The sequence below is a fragment of the Bufo bufo genome, chromosome 4, assembly GCF_905171765.1.
Source record: "Bufo bufo chromosome 4, aBufBuf1.1, whole genome shotgun sequence".
Classification (NCBI taxonomy): domain Eukaryota; kingdom Metazoa; phylum Chordata; class Amphibia; order Anura; family Bufonidae; genus Bufo; species Bufo bufo.
In genome coordinates this window covers 583,453,953-583,471,107 of record NC_053392.1, presented here as the reverse complement: position 1 = coordinate 583,471,107, position 17,155 = coordinate 583,453,953, and the positions used below count along the sequence as shown (strand labels likewise).

Sequence of the window (17,155 nt, the reverse complement as noted above, 5' to 3'; positions counted from 1 at the left end):
GTCCTAGCAGCCATGGTAAAGTGTAGCGGGGAGCAGGGGAGCAGCATACTTACCGTCCGTGCGGCTCCCCGGGCGCTTCAGAGTGACGTCAGGGCGCCCCACGCGCATGGATGACGTGATCGCATGGACACGTCATCCATGCGCATGGGGCGCTCTGACGTCATTCTGGAGCGCCCCGGGAGCCGCACGGACTGTAAGTATACTGCTCCCCCGCTCCCCACTACTACTATGGCAACCAGGACTTTAATAGCGTCCTGGCTGCCATAGTAACACTGAACGCATTTTGAAGACGGATCCGTCTTCAAATACTTTCAGTTCACTTGCGTTTTTCCGGATCCGGAGTGTAATTCCGGCAAATGGAGTACATGCCGGATCCGGACAACGCAAGTGTGAAAGAGGCCTTAGGCTAGGTTCACACGAGCGGATGCCGTGCGTGACATCCGCTCCGTAAAAGAGTGCCAAGACCCGATGCAGACTGCAGAGGGACCGGGGAGCCGCACGGACGGTAAGTATACTGCTCCCCCGCTCCCCACTACACTTTACCATGGCAAACAGGACTTTAGCGTCTTGGCAGCCATGGTAACCATTCAGAAAAAGCTAAACGTCGGATCCGGTAATGCGCCGAAACGACGTTTAGCTTAAGGCCGGATCCGGATTAATGCCATTCAATGGGCATTAATTCCGGATCCGGCCTTGCGGCAAGTGTTCAGGGTTTTTGGCCGGAGCAAAAAGCGCAGCATGCTGCGGTATTTTCTCCGGCCAAAAAAACGTTCCGTTCCGGAACTGAAGACATCCTGATGCATCCTGAACGGATTTCTCTCCATTCAGAATGCATTAGGATAAAACTAATCAGGATTCTTCCGGCATAGAGCCCCGACGACGGAAATCTATGCCGGAAGAAAAGAACGCAGGTGTGAAAGAGCCCTAAGCCCTTTTGACGGAACTCAGTGCCGGAAAAGAAAAAACGCTAGTGTGAAAGTACCCTTACAAATGCCATCAGTTGGCATACGTTTTGCCGGATCACTCTGCCGCATGTGTGGAAGTAGCGTTACAAAATGGTGTAAATTGTTGTACATGGATTACTTTACTTGAAGTGTTTATGCTATATTCGCACATTCCTTGACATAGTATTTATTGTACATGATCAAATTTTACAGAACTATAGACACATAAGACATGGATTGAAGGGCACATACACAAGGGAGGTGATGACGAAGTTACAGAGGTGGTTTTTATGGATACGTCTTATTTAAGCTGAAGATAATGCATTATTCATGTATCGTGCTGAATATTGTCGTGTAAGCGGAGATGAACACCACCGTCCCCATACCTTGTCGAACTTAGACTCACATCGCCTATGCTTGTATACGATGTATTCATATGAAATTATGACATTTACCAAGGTTTTAAGTGACGGACTTCTCTCTCCAATCCATCTCAAGGCAATGGCTTTCCTTGCCAAGAATAGCGATTCTCGGAGGAATATTCTGATCTGATGGGAGTATACTGTATCATTGTCTTTTTAACGTCCGATTGCAGAAAATAAAGCAAACCACGAAGAAAAGAATTTCAAGGCAATAACTGTAACCAAACCAGACAGAAGACTACAGATTTCCAAAAATAAGACCATTGTTACTGAACTAGAAAGACTGCTATAATTTTCAAGTTCTAACGTACCATCAGTTACTTGCTGCACAGAAGTGAATTCCAAAACTAATACCGCCATCTATACTGTGCACAAATAAAACCACTATATACAGTGTCCACAAATAATATCTATCTATACTGTGCATAAATAATACCACCATTTATACTGTGCACAAATACCACCAACATCTACAGTTAGGTCCATATATATTTGGAAACTGACACAAATTTTGTGTTTATTACCTGTTTACTAAAACATATTCAGGTTATAGTTATATAATGGACATAAAGTCCAGACTTTTAGCTTTCATTTGAGGGTATATCCACATTAAAACTGGATGAAGGGTTTAGGAATTTCAGCTCCTTTACTTGTGGCACCCTGTTTTTAAAGGGGCCAAAAGTAATTGGCCAATTTACTCAAAAGGCTGTCTCATGGGCAGGTGTGGGCAATTCCTTCAGTATTTCATTCTCAATTAAGCACATAAAAGGCCTGGAGTTGATTTGAGGTGCGGTGCTTGCATTGTGAAGATTTTGCTGAGAAGTAAACATGCGGTCAATGAGCTCTCCATGCAGGTGAAACAAGCCATCCTTCATCTGCGAAAACAGAAAAAACCCATCCGAGAAATTGCGACACTATTAGGAGTTTGGTACATCCTGAGAGAGAAAGAAAGAAAGCACTGGTGACCTCAACAATGCAAAAAGACCTGGACGCCCACGGAAGACATCAGTGGTGGATGATGGCAGAATAATTACCATGGTGAAGGGAAACCCCTTCACAACAGCCAACTAAGTGAACAACGCTCTCCAGGATATAGGCCTATCAATATCCAAATCTACCATAAAGAGAAGACGGCATGAAAGTAAATACAGAGGGTTCACTGCGCGGTGCGAGCCACTCATCAGCCTCAAGAATAAGAAGGCTAGATTGGACTTTGCTAAAAAAATCACACTTCTGGAAGAACATTCTTTGGACAGATGAAACCAAGAACAACCTCTACCAGAATGATGGAAAGAAAAAAGTATGGCGAAGGCATAGTACAGCTCATGATCCAAAGCATACCACATCATCTGTAAAACACGGCGGAGGCAGTGTGATGGCTTGGGCATGCCTGGCTGCCGGTGGCACGGGGCCCCTAGTGTTTATTGATGATGTGACACAGGACAGAAGCAGACGGATGAATTCTGGGGTTTTCCAAGACATACGGTGCTGTGCGCTCAAATCCAGCCAAACCGATTGGTCGGCGTTTCATAATACAGATGGACAATGACCCAAAACAAAGACAAAGCAACCCAGGAGTTTATTAAAGCAAAGAAGTGGAATATTCTTGAATGGCCGAGTCGGTCGCCGGATCTGAACCCAATAGAGCATTTCACTTGTTAAAGACTAAACTTCAGACAGAAAGGCCACAAACAAACAGCAACTGAAAACCGCGGCAGTAAAGGCCTGGCACAGCATTAACCCCTTAGTGACCAGACTGTTTTGGGCCTTACTGACCAAGCGTTTTTTTTCCTTTTTTCATCGTCGTGTTCTAAGAGCGATAACTTTTTTATTTTTCTGTCTATATAGCTTTATGAGGGCTTGTTTTTTGCGGGACAAGTTGTAGTTTTTAATGGCGCCATTTTGGGGTACACAACTTTCCATTTTTTCGATGGCAACTAAGAATAAATTAGCAATTCTGTCTTTTTTATTTCTTTTTTTTTTACGGCGTAAACCGTAGGGGATAATTTATGTGACATTTATGTAGTCCCGGTCATTACAGACGCGGCAACACCAAACATATGGTTTTTTTTTGCAATTTTTCTCATTGAAAAGAATATTTTCAATAGAAAAAAAAAGCGTAATTATTTTTATGGAACTGTAACAGACAGTATTTTGATTGCTTTTAAAATGCAATGCACTATCCCTATAATGCATTGCATTTTAATAGAAATGCTATTCTAACATTGACCAGCAGGCTGGAAATTACTAAAGGCTGGTCTGGGGCCTTCATCAGACCCATGCCAGCCTTCACACACATCGGCACCCCCGCGATCGCATTTGCGGGGTGCCGATGGGAGACAGAGGGAGTCCGCCGCTCTCTGTCAGCACTTTACATGCGACGGGCGCCATTGCCCTCAGCATGTAAAGTGTTAAACAGCCCGGATCGGCACTCCTGCTGGTCCGGGCTGTTAGAGCAGGGCCGCGGCTCTCAAGTGAGAGTCGGGGACCCGTGCAGCGCTTAGATTGGGCCGCCGTAAAAAAGCGGCGGCCCAGCCTAAGGCCCCTTAGTGACCGCTGTTAAAAGGCGTATGGGTTGTCACTAAGGGATTAAAAAAGGGGAAACACAGCGTCTGGTGATGTCCATGATGAGTTTAAGACTTCAGACAGTCATTGGCAACAAAGGGTTTTCAACTAAGTATTAGAGATTAGCATTTATTTACAATTACTTAATTTGTCCGATTACTTTTGAGCCCCTGAAATGAAGGAATTGAGTTTAAAAAAAAATGCTTTAGTTCCTCACATTTTTAGGCAATAATTTTGTTCAACCCACGGAATTAAAGCTGAAAGTCTAAACTTCACCTTCACCTGTATCTGAATTGTTGTGTTCAAAATCCATTGTGGTAATGTACAGAACCAAAATGAGAAAAATGTTGTCTCTGTCCAAATATATATATATGGACCTAACTGTATCCTGTGCACAAATACCCCCACCGTCTATAGTGTGCACAAATACCACCTCCATCTATTCTGCGCACAGACGACATCTACCATAGGAAAATCACATAGAATAATATCCTTATAATTAGACCAATCAGTCCAGGATTTCCAGCAGGAGGCCTTATGATTTCCACGCTCTTGTCGCGCCCCATTTCTGTTTTAACCTTAGAAGATGGCTGCTGAACACTATCACACAGCAGCAATGCGTTTCAGGCTTCTTGCCCTCGTGAAAGTCGGTCTTAATTTGCTTCAATAAATCCAGCCTTCGTGCACAGACTGTGGTGACTGCCACCCAGAACGAGACACGCGGCTGACGGAAGACCACCGCCGTAGTATATCACTCGTGTCCTCGTGGTTGTAGATATGGAGGCTCGGTTCACATCATGCTGGGGAGGTCATCATTGGGAAGCTGCAAGAACCGGTCACTCGGCCAGTATCAGAGCCAAATGGCAGCTAGTTGAGGACAAGTCAGGAGAATGGAGGTCCCCTTTAAACAGCATTTCCCTAATGTAACATTGTTATTGGAATGGCTTTTTATTGCTATGGCGGTGAGGCCATCATACCGCTCCCCAAGGCTCACCCCTAAAGATGCAGACTACACCATGTTATGGAGGGAAGCCGCAGGGAATCTGAATTCCTCACACAGCAGTGTCTATAATTATAGGAAGCTCCCGCAGCGAAGGCAAACAATTCCCATAATGACAAGACATTAGGCAATTCATTAAGTTACCACGTGCGCCTTCCAGTTCAGACGACAACCACGGGAGGTATATGGCAGTATACAGAATATGCAGATAGATAGGGACCCCCTGTGAAGCGGACACCAGCGACTTCACAATTAACTGCATCAAAGAAGAAGAGGACCACTTTAAAGGGGCTGTCGGATTTACACAAGCCTAATGCATATCTTAGGGCACAGGAATGTAATATAAGGGGAGTCGTCCGCTTAGGTGCCCCCTACTCAATTTATTGGAGGGAACAGCGGAGGGGGTCGAACATACTCCTCCTCAAGACTACCGTGTGTTCCAGGGGGTGGAGATATGGCCACTGGGGAGGGATCCCAGTGGTCGGACTCCCACCATTATACTCTTACTGGAATACTCCAGGGACTGGGAATAGAGATATTTTCATGCTATAAGCTCAATTAGACCGGTCCCAAAAGAGTCAATAGTGGGAAATACCCCAGGACACCCACCCAAACAAAGAATAGGCCATCTAGCTGAATAGTGAGCGCAGCTCTGGAGTATGATACAGGGTGTTACTCAGGATCAGTAATGTATGTACACAGTAACTCTTCCAGCAGAATAGTGAGTGCAGCTCTGGAGTATAATACATGATGTAACTCAGGATCAGTACAGGATAAGTAATGTAATGTATGTACACAGTGACTGCACCAGCAGAATAGTGAGTGCAGCTCTGGAGTATAATACATGATGTAACTCAGGATCAGTACAGGATAAGTAATGTAATGTATGTACACAGTGACTGCACCAGCAGAATAGTGAGTGCAGCTCTGGAGTATAATACATGATGTAACTCAGGATCAGTACAGGATAAGTAATGTAATGTATGTACACAGTGACTGCACCAGCAGAATAGTGAGTGCAGCTCTGGAGTATAATACATGATGTAACTCAGGATCAGTACAGGATAAGTAATGAATGTACACAGTGACTCCAGCAGAATAGTGAGGGCAGCTCTGCAGTATAATACAGGATGTAACTCAGGATCAGTAATGTAATGTATTTACACAGTGACTCCAGCAGAATAGTGAGTGCAGCTCTGGAGTATAATACAGGATGTAACTCAGCATCAGTACAGGATAAGTAATGTATGTACACAGTGACTGCACCAGCAGAATAGTGAGTGCAGCTCTGGAGTATAATACATGATGTAACTCAGGATCAGTACAGGATAAGTAATGTATGTACACAGTGACTCCACCAGCAGAATAACAGGTAAGTAAAAGGCGACGGCAGAATCTCCGGTATCTTCTTTATTGATGGTACTTCAATGAATGTGTACAAACAGCCAAATGCAACGTTTCGGCTACACTGTAGTCTTTATCAAGCAGAATAACAAATGCATGTGCCCAACCTAATATAGTGCAAATATTCCACGGATTTATATCGAAAACCGACGGATAAGAATAATGTACTGAGGTTATGACAGTAACCACCCTCCATGTATGTTGGACTCGCTGCCATGGAGCAGACTGCTACGAGCGAGGAGAATAGTATCAGATGATGAAAACCTTCATGACCGAGTGGAGGAGAGGTGTAATAAATTTTCCGAGAGGGGATACCCACGTAAATTGTTACAAAAGACGAGTAATAGGATCTTGGTGGCTGGAAGGGAGACCACGCTGCACAGTTCTCCAGTTAACGGGGGGCACAGAGAATCCCTTTTGTGTCCACGTTTGGCAGTCACAGTGGTGACATTGCCAACATCCTAAGGAAAGAATGGGGGTCTTCCTAATATAAGGGAGTTTAATAATCCTCCACTGATGGCATATAAAAAAAATACCAATCTACGTGATAGACTTGTCAAAACGGACATAGGGAGCACACGGGGCGACAGACTTATCTGCCACCGAGAAAGATGGGCAATTTTCCCAGTTTGAGATGTTGCAATTGTGGTAACCTAATAAAAGGAGATTGGATGGGTGAATTGAGAAGAGGGGGTGATGAAGAACAAATCCTTAAGAAGAAGGAACCCAAATGGATTTTTACCTTGAAGTCACTGCAACCACATGGACTCAATACTGAGTTCAATATAAGTGGCATAGATTAAGGCTACTTTCACACTTGCGGCAGAGTGATCCGGCAAGCAGTTCCGTCACCGGAACCGCCTGCCGGATCCGGCAAAACGTATGCCAACTGATGGCATTTGTAAGGGCTTGTTCACACGACCGTATGGTTTTGCGGTCCGTTTTTCACGGATCCGTTCTGTTTTTTTGGTCCGTTGAGTTTCCGTTCCGTTTTTCCGCAAAAACAGGAACTTGTAATCATTGCAAACACCAAACACATGTGCAAAATGGGCTGGGCATAGCATTTCTACAGCATGGATCCACAAAAAACGGATGACATACGGACATGTGTTCCGTATGCATTCCGTTTTTTTATACGGACCCATTGACTTGAATAGAGCCACTGAATGTGATTTGCGGACAATAATAGGACCTGACTCAAAATGTTGCGGAACGGAAATACGGAAACGGAATGCATACGGACTCTACGGAGTACATTCCGTTTTTTTTGCGGACCTATTGAAATTAATAGTTCCGTATACAGAATGGAAAAAAAAAACACGTTCGTTTGCAAGAGGCCTAAGACTGATCAGGATCCTGATCAGTCAGAAAAATTCATTGAAATGCCGGATCCGTCTTTCCGGTGTCATCCGGAAAAACGGATCTCGCATTTATTTATTTTTTACCTTTTTTTTTCGCAGCCCGGAAGGACTGATCCGAAATTCCGGTATTTTGAATGCCGGATCCGGCACTAATACATTCCTATGGAAAAAAAATTCAGGCAAGTCTTCAGTTTTTTGGGCCGGAAATAAAACCGTAGCGTGCTGCGGTATTATCTCCGTCCTGAACAGTCAAAAAGACTGAACTGAAGACGTCCTGAAGGGATTACTCTCCATTCAGAATGCATGGGGATAAAACTGATCAGTTCTTTTCCGGTATAGAGCCCCTAGGACGGAACTCAGTGCCGGAAAAGAATAACGCTGGTGTGAAAGTGCCCTAATCTAGGTGAGCTGGTGGCTATAGAATATAAATGAATATGATCGGATTCAGTTTTACAGCAATCATGATTTTAACCATGTTTTAAATTGTCACTTTTTCTCTCCCTGCTTTTTAATAGATTGTGGGTATAATGCGACAGTGCGGATCGAGATACCCGGACTCCATTGTTGACTGACCATGTGGTAGGAGTGTACGGTCAATCCACCATGAAGGGGGGGGGGGGGGGAAGAGATGTCATTTATATGTAATAATATGGGGTCCAGTAGTTGAGGGTCACTTCACTCCAGCCTTTCCATATTTTTGATGACGTTATGCCCGCATTTACGGTAATCTATGGTAGGATATTGTGGGGCGGTGCGGTTGTGGGGCGGTGCGGGATGCCTCTGTTTGCATTGATTAATTCCCAGCACGCTATATAGGATTTGGGGGAAATGCATATCTAATTCATGATATGGAGATTTTTCTCCTGTGAAAGCGTTGGTATCTATGACAACAGGATGTTTTCCTGTTGCATAGGTCAGCTTGACAAGGCGGAGTTGAATTATCATGTGATCGCCATGTGACCTCGGATGTTTTGCGTCATCCGTGCTTTAACCAATCATTGAGAATATGGGCATGCGCAGTGAATGTCAGGAGACGCGATTATGGCGTCCAGGTTGTCGATGTGTGACGCACCATCGCAATTATTAACCCTCTCTTCACGACAACACAGCTATTGTCAATGATATATAATAGTATGGAAATTGTATATTGCTAAAAGTTTAAACGAGTGGGTGTTGTGTAATGAGTTGGTAACCTCATAAGTGAGGGAGGGAATATATTAGGTTGGGCGCATGCATTTGTTATTCTGCTTGATAAAGACTACAGTGTAGCCGAAACGTTGCATTTGGCTGTTTGTACACAATCACTGAAGTACCATCAATAAAGAAGATACCGGAGATGCTGCCGTCGCCTTTTACTTACCCGTTCATCTGTTGACTGCGGAGGATCTGCGGTTGTGGCGTGGCAGCATTCTGGTGTGGTCGCTGAGACCTCTGTGTGCTGCTCCTACACACTTTTTTGACGTCCACTAGCAGAATAGTGAGTGCAGCTCTGGAGTAGGGTTGTTGCGGGTATCGAAATTTCGATACCCAAGCGATACTTTTGTCCCGGTATCGATACAATACCGGGATTTCCATTTTTTCGATACTGGGCTGTGCTGCTGTGCAGTGTAGTATCACAGAACATGAGCGCGCTGCTGTAGGCGCGCTCATGTTCCCTCAGCAGCACAGGGGAAGAAGGAAGCAGTCTCTCCCTCCCCCTGTGCCGCGCTGCCAATAAAGAGAGAGGGGCGGGAGCACTGCGCCACCAATGATAGGAGGACCTTTCATGGGTCCGGACTTTGTGAAGTTAGAAGGCTACATAAAGCGGCGCCCAGGGATCTCCCTGCACTTACTATTATATCTAGGCGCCGTTCCGTTCGCCCGCTGTGCCCCCGTTACCGTCTCCTGCTCTGTCTGCTAATTACTACTATCGGAGCAATGGGCAGGAGACATCAGCTTATGTCCTGGGCGTTCCTTCCCCCTGGCTGTGACGTCCTGCGCTGCGACTGGACAGCGCTACAGCCAGGGAGAAGGAACGCCCAGGAGAGAAGCTGATGTCTCCTGCCCATTGCTCCAATAGTAGTAATTAGCAGACGGAGCATAGGAGACAGTAACTGGGGCACAGCGGGCGAACGGAGCGGCGCCTAGATATAATAGTAAGTGCAGGGAGATCCCGGGGCGCCGCTTTATGTAGCCTGCTAACTTCACAAAGTCCGGACCCATGAAAGGTCCTCTTTAACCTTTAATACAGGAGGCAGGTGCCGGCAGCAGAATTGCATAGCCGACACCCTGCCTCTGACAGGGAGCTGAGATCAGCGGCAGTTAACCCCTCAGGTGCGGCACCTGAGGGGTTAACTGCCGCTGATCTGCTGCCGACACCCGCCTCCTGTATTAAAGGTTAATTATCATTGGTGGCGCAGTGCGCCCCCCTCAACATTAAAATCATTGGTGGCAGTGGCCACAGGGTCCCCTCCCCTTCTCATTGGTGGCAGTGGCAGCTTCTAATCGGAGCCCCAGCAGTGTAATCCTGGGGCTCCGATCGGTTACCATGGCAGCCAGGAAACTACTGAAGCCCTCTATGGTAATCTCCCTGCTGCTGTGTGTACTATGCACTGGGCAGCAGGGAGAGTGTGAAGTCCTATTCACCCTAATAGAGATCTATCAGGGTGAATAGGACAAGGGATGAAAATAGTTATTAAATAAAAAGTATAAAATAAAAAAACACCAAAATATAAAGTATAAATCACCCCCTTTCCCAATTTTACATATAAAATATATAAACAATAAATAAATAAACATAAATAAATAAACATATCGCCACGCCCGAAAAGTCCAAACTATTAAAATATAAAAAAAATCTATGGGGTGAACGCCGGAACAGCAAACAAAAAATTGCGCGATTCACCATTTTTTTAAATGCAGAATGCACATGGCGTTTTTGGTGTTTTATTTTTTTCACATGGTATCGAATATCGCAATACTTTTTTATGGTATCAAAGTCGAATCAAATTTTGATATCACAACAACCCTAAGGCCTCCTGCAAACGGCCGTTTTTTTTTTCCTGTTTACTGGCCGTTTTTTGCTTCCGTATACGGAACCATTCATTTCAATGGTTCCGCAAAAAAAACGGAATGTACTCCGTATGCATTCCATTTCCATATTTCCGTTTTTCCGTTCTAACATAGAACATGTCCTATTATTGCCCGCAAATCACGTTCCGTGGCTCCATTCAAGTCAATGGGTCAGCAAAAAAAACGGAACACATACGGAAATGCATCCGTATGTCTTCCGTTTCAGTTCCGTTTTTTGCTGAACCATCTATTGAAAATGTTATGGCCAGCCCAATTTTATCTATGTAATTACTGTATACTGTATATGCCATACGGAAAAACAGAACGGAAAAACGGAAACACAACAGAAACAAAAAAAAACGGAACAACGGATTTATGAAAAACGGACCGCAAAACACTGAAAAAGCCATACGGTCAGGTGCAATAGGCCTAACTCTAGAGTATAATACAGGATGTAATTTAGGATCAGTACAAGATAATTAATGTGATGTATGTACACAGTGACTGCAGAGCTGCACTCACTATTCTGCTGGTGGAGTATAATACAGGATGTAACTCAGGATCAGTAATGTAATGTATGTACACAGTGACTCCACCAGCAGAATAGTGAGTGCAGCTCTGGGGTATAATACAGGATGTAGCTCAGGATCAGTACAGGATAAGTAATGTAATGTATGTACACAGTGACTGCACCAGCAGAATGGTGAGTGCTGCTCTGGAGTATAATGCAGGATGTAACTCAGGATCAGTACAGGATAAGTAATGTAATGTATGTACACAGTGACTCCACCAGCAGAATAGTGAGTGCAGCTCTGGGGTATAATACAGGATGTAGCTCAGGATCAGTACAGGATAAGTAATGTAATGTATGTACACAGTGACTGCACCAGCAGAATAGTGAGTGCAGCTCTGGAGTATAATACAGGATGTAACTCAGGATCAGTACAGGATAAGTAATGTAATGTATGTACAAATGCTCGCAGTTTAGGTAAAAAAATCAATGAACTTGGGTCAATAATGGCATCTGAGAATGTAGATTTAATGGCTGTTACGGAGACATGGTTTAATGAAAGAAATGACTGGGACATAACCATACCAGGGTACTCTTTATACAGAAGAGACAGAGAAGGCAAGAAAGGAGGAGGAGTGGCCCTGTATGTGAAAGATAGCATTAAATCTAACCTAATACAAGTTGGTGAGGCCAACATAGAGTCAGTTTGGGTTACGTTGCAGTTTGCTAACCATGCAGTAACTCGTGTAGGTGTGATATATCGACCACCTGGTCAAGTTAAAGAACTAGATGATCTACTAGTTGAAGAAATAGCTAAAATGACAATGAAAGGAGAAGTTATCATTATGGGAGATTTCAATCTTCCAGATATAAACTGGAAAACCAAAATAGCAAGTTCTACCAGGAGTACAGATATTCTAAATTCCCTACTGGGGTTATCTCTACAACAAGTGGTTGAGGAGCCAACCCGGAGGGAGGCCATTTTGGATTTGGTATATGATGTCATTGTAGGCGAAACCTTGGGATCTAGTGATCACCAGTCACTGTGGTTTAATATAAGAACTGTGAAAGAGTCCCACCACACAAAAACAAAAGTTTTAGATTTTAGAAAAACAGACTTTTCAAAAATGAAATTAGTCATAAATGAGTCCTTATCAGACTGGAACGGATTACATGGAGTCCAGGAGAAATGGGACTACTTAAAAGGTGCATTATTGAAGGCAACAGAAAATTGCATTAGACTTGTCAGTAAAAACAAAAAAAGGAGGAGACCACTGTGGTACTCAGCAGAAGTGGCCCAAATCATTAAAAATAAAAAGCTAGCATTTTGTAATTATAAAAAAACCCAGAGCAATGAAGATAAGGAAATCTACAAGATTAGGCAGAGAGAGGCCAAGCAAGTTATAAGAACTTCTAAAGCGCAGGCAGAAGAAAAACTAGCTCAGTCTATGAAAAAAGGGGATAAGACATTCTTCAGAGATATAATTGAAAAAAGGAAATTAAAACAAGGAATAACTAAATTAAAAATAAAGGACGGAAGGTATGTAGAAGAGAATAAAGGGCTAGCCGACTGCCTTAATGAATACTTCTGTTCAGTTTTTACAAAAGAAAAAGGAGAAGGACCTCCACTAGAAAGAATGACTATTAAATCGTTTGATGCATGTATCTTTACAGAGGAAGATGTTCTAAGTTTGCTGTCTAAGGTGAAGACAGATAAGTCACAGGGGCCTGATGAGATACACCCAAAATTATTAAAAGAGCTTAGTGGTGAGCTGGCAAAACCGTTAACAGATTTATTTAACTACTCATTAGTAACAGGAGTCGTCCCGGAAGATTGGAAATTGGCAAATGTCGTGCCCATTCACAAGAAAGGTAGTAGGGAGGAATCGAGCAACTATAGACCAGTGAGTCTGACATCAATAGTAGGCAAATTAATGGAAACCCTATTAAAGGATAGGATTGTGGAACATCTAAAATCCCATGGATTGCAAGATGAAAAACAACATGGGTTTACTTCAGGGAGATCATGTCAAACAAATCTTATAGATTTTTTTGACTGGGTGACTAAAATAATAGACGGTGGAGGTGCAGTAGACATCGCATATCTAGATTTTAGTAAGGCTTTTGACACTGTCCCACATAGAAGACTTATCAATAAACTGCAGTCATTGAGCATGGACTCCCATATTGTTGAGTGGATTAGGCAGTGGCTGAGTGACAGACAACAGAGGGTTGTAGTCAATGGAGAACATTCAAAACAAGGTAATGTTACCAGTGGGGTTCCACAGGGATCTGTACTGGGACCAATTTTGTTTAATATCTTCATAAGTGATATTGCAAAAGGCCTCGCTGGTAAGGTTTGTCTTTTTGCTGATGACACAAAGATATGTAACAGGGTTGATGTTCCTGGAGGGAAACGCCAAATGGAAAAGGATTTAGGAAAACTAGAAGAATGGTCAGAACTCTGGAAACTGAAATTTAATGTGGATAAGTGCAAGATAATGCACCTGGGGCGTAAAAACCCAAGGGCAGAATATAGAATATTTGACACAGTCCTGACCTCAGTATCTGAGGAAAGGGATTTAGGAGTAATTATTTCAGAAGACTTAAAGGTGGGAAGACAATGTAATAGAGCAGCACGAAATGCCAGCAGAATGCTTGGATGTATAGGGAGAGGTATAAGCAGTAGAAAGAGTGAAGTGCTTATGCCGCTGTACAGAACACTGGTGAGACCTCACTTGGAGTATTGTGCGCAGTACTGGAGGCCATATCTCCAGAAGGATATAGATACTCTAGAGAGAGTTCAGAGAAGAGCTACTAAACTAGTACATGGATTGCAGGATAAAACTTACCAGGAAAGGTTAAAGGACCTTAACATGTATAGCTTGGAAGAAAGAAGAGACAGAGGGGATATGATAGAAACTTTTAAATACATAAAGGGAATCAACTCGGTAAAGGAGGAGAGCATATTTAAAAGAAGAAAAACTACCACAAGAGGACACAGTTTTAAATTAGAGGGGCAAAGGTTTAAAAGTAATATAAGGAAGTATTACTTTACTGAGAGAGTAGTGGATGCATGGAATAGCCTTCCTGCAGAAGTGGTAGCTGCAAATACAGTGGAGGAGTTTAAGCATGCATGGGATAGGCATAAGGCCATCCTTCATATAAGATAGGGCCAGGGACTATTCATAGTATTCAGTATATTGGGCAGACTAGATGGGCCAAATGGTTCTTATCTGCCGACATATTCTATGTTTCTATGTTTCTATGTATGTACACAGTGACTCCACCAGCAGAATAGTGAGTGCAGCTCTGGAGAATAATACAGGATGTAACTCGGAACCCCTAATTGTTATATCCATTAACAGAAACAGTAAACATTTCAGGAAGAAAAATAGGTTTATTACGTCAGGCTGGACAAACAGCCCGGGGACCTACGGCTGCGTACATGATCTTCTCCTGAATTCTCACTGGCAGTAAATGAAGCTGCTCCTAATGGCTTTAGTCTATAGATCTATAGGCACAGCCATATACATTACTATCAGCATGGGGTCTATGTGTAGTGATGGTCACTGGCTGATGGGCTCCACATGTCACAGCCATACAACGCGTTTCAGCCTGAGAAACCTGACCCCCTTACCCGCTGTAACCCAACTCTGCTACTATTCAGGGATTTCATTATGGCCGGATACAGCATCACAGCTGCAATGGATTAACCCTCGCTGCCAGCTGAAACTACCGCTATACTGCAATCCTTCATGGCTGAACACATAGGGCGGCATCTAATAACGGAGATACACGCCGACTGCTCCATGTACATGGATACGGTCATATTAAAGGGGACCCAGAATCGTCAATTATCCCACTATAAAGAAAATATAACAAGATATATACATAGGTGCGAGTCAAAAGTCAGAAACCAGCCAAATCTCTGAAAGGCTGCCCACCCACTGGCGGGAACCACTACCACTACCATCATCTGCTTGGCAATACCATAGTCTCACATAAAGATGCCAGGGGGCGTCCAAAGCAAGACGACCACTGCGCCCACGTACAAGTGAAGGGACCACATAGCAAAGACTAAACCGGGGTGCACCTTTAAGCACTGGTTAATACCGCCATACCCCCTACCCACCTGAAACAGGTACATTTGGTGCCCCCTCTATTTTGCAGGATACTTGGGTCCATTCCGTTATATTGTAAGACTTGAGGAGCCCTAAAAAGGTTCTTCCCTCCCTGGAAGCCGCCAACCTGGGCCCCCTTTCTCCGGGGGGCCCCATAGCAATTCGCAACGTTCTGCCCATCATTCACAGTACAAAGATGCCCAGCACGGTAGTACCAGTATGGTACAGCGGGCATACCGGCCTCATACTAGACTGCGGTCAGTGACTTGTAGTGTATGCTGCAAACCGATGAAGGCGCGCGAAGCCCCCAGGAGACATGCCGGATGCTACACCCACTCTTAGCAGTGAATGATTACCTAGCAGGCTGCCAAGCCCCAGCACATGGCACCGAGACCTGTCAGAAAATAACCCTGGCACTGACAGTCAGGGCAGCGTTGCTTGGCAATGCACTGGGCAATACCTTTGGCACTGCCCGGAGATTTCTTTAACTTGCAGCATTGATTTCGGTCTCTGTGCCACCCTATTGTGCATGCAGCACACAGAGCCACCGACATGAATGGGGATTAGGCAGCAGGGATGGGCTGCATTCAAGCTATGGAAATATGGAAAATTCCTTTAAGGGCCATCTCCATGGTACAGCAGCAGGGCAGGAGAACGGGACTGCGGCATCCCTGGCTCCAATCCCCGTCCTCGCAGTGTATCCCCCCCAGGGAGTGCGGTTCTGCTGCGGTTTGGTTACCTGTAGTCACTGCCTGTGGCTCCGGTTCCCCGGGGAGCAGCAGCGGCCGCCGAGCCCCATCCTCCTGCAGCCTCCACTACAGCTCGTTACATTGTATCACTGTCACCCAGCAGCGGAGACCTTCTACTGCTCAGCGATTGGCCAGTGCAACAAAGAGGGGCGGGGCCAGAACAGACATGATGAGCGGAGTGTAGACTGAGGCGGGGCGGGGCTCTGTGGACGTGTCACGTGATTACGGGGATCTCCTACTTTAGAGATGTACAGCATATCCGCAGGAGATCCCCAAACGGCCACTTAAAGGGCATCTGTCAGCAGTTTTGTCCCTATGACACTGGCTGACCTGTTACATGTGCGTTGGCAGCTGAAGATATTTGTGTTGCTCCCATGTTCATATGTGTCCGCATTGCTGAGAAAAATGATGCAAATGAGCCTCTAGGAGCAACGGGGGCGTTACCATTACACTTAGAGGCTCTGCTCTCTCTGCAACTGCCACGCCCTCTCCACTTTGATTGACAGGGACAGGCTCTCTAAATGTGATCAAACCTGGACCTGTCAATCAAAGTAGAGAGGGCCCAACAGTTGCAGAGAGAGCAGAGTCTCTAGGTGTAATGGTTACGCCCCCATTGCTCCTAGAGGCTAATTTGCATATATTGAAACATCATTTTTCTCAGCAATGAGGACACGTATGAACATGGGACCAACACAGACGCCTTCAGCTGCCAAGCGCACATGTAACAGGTCGGCCAGTGTCATAGATACAGCTACATGGTTATTTACGGTGTGATGTGCCCAAGTATCGCAGTGTAGCCGGGCTGCCGTAGGAATAATTGCGGTCAAAGCGCGACTCACAGGTTCGCTGCAGCAGGAAACGTGCGAGTTGCTCCGCAACCCCATTCATTCCTATTGCAGCCCTGCTACACTGCGATACTTGGTTGCGCGACACATCTCATGCCCCAAATCGCTGTGTAGCGATAATATTTAAAGGGGTTTTCCACGTGTTGTCATGTGACAGAGCCAAGTGACCGCATCCTCAC

General features: G+C 44.7%; 1 protein-coding gene across 1 annotated transcript in view; it reads right to left on the bottom strand.

The window, feature by feature from the left end:
* Nucleotides 1–16,243, bottom strand: part of VASH2 (vasohibin 2) — an 88,143-nt gene extending 71,900 nt beyond the window's left edge. The window contains exon 1 of the mRNA XM_040430414.1: nucleotides 16,122–16,243. The gene's annotated coding sequence lies outside the window, so the exon portion shown is untranslated. The remainder of the gene's footprint in view (nucleotides 1–16,121) is intronic.
* Nucleotides 16,244–17,155: the final 912 nt, after the last annotated feature.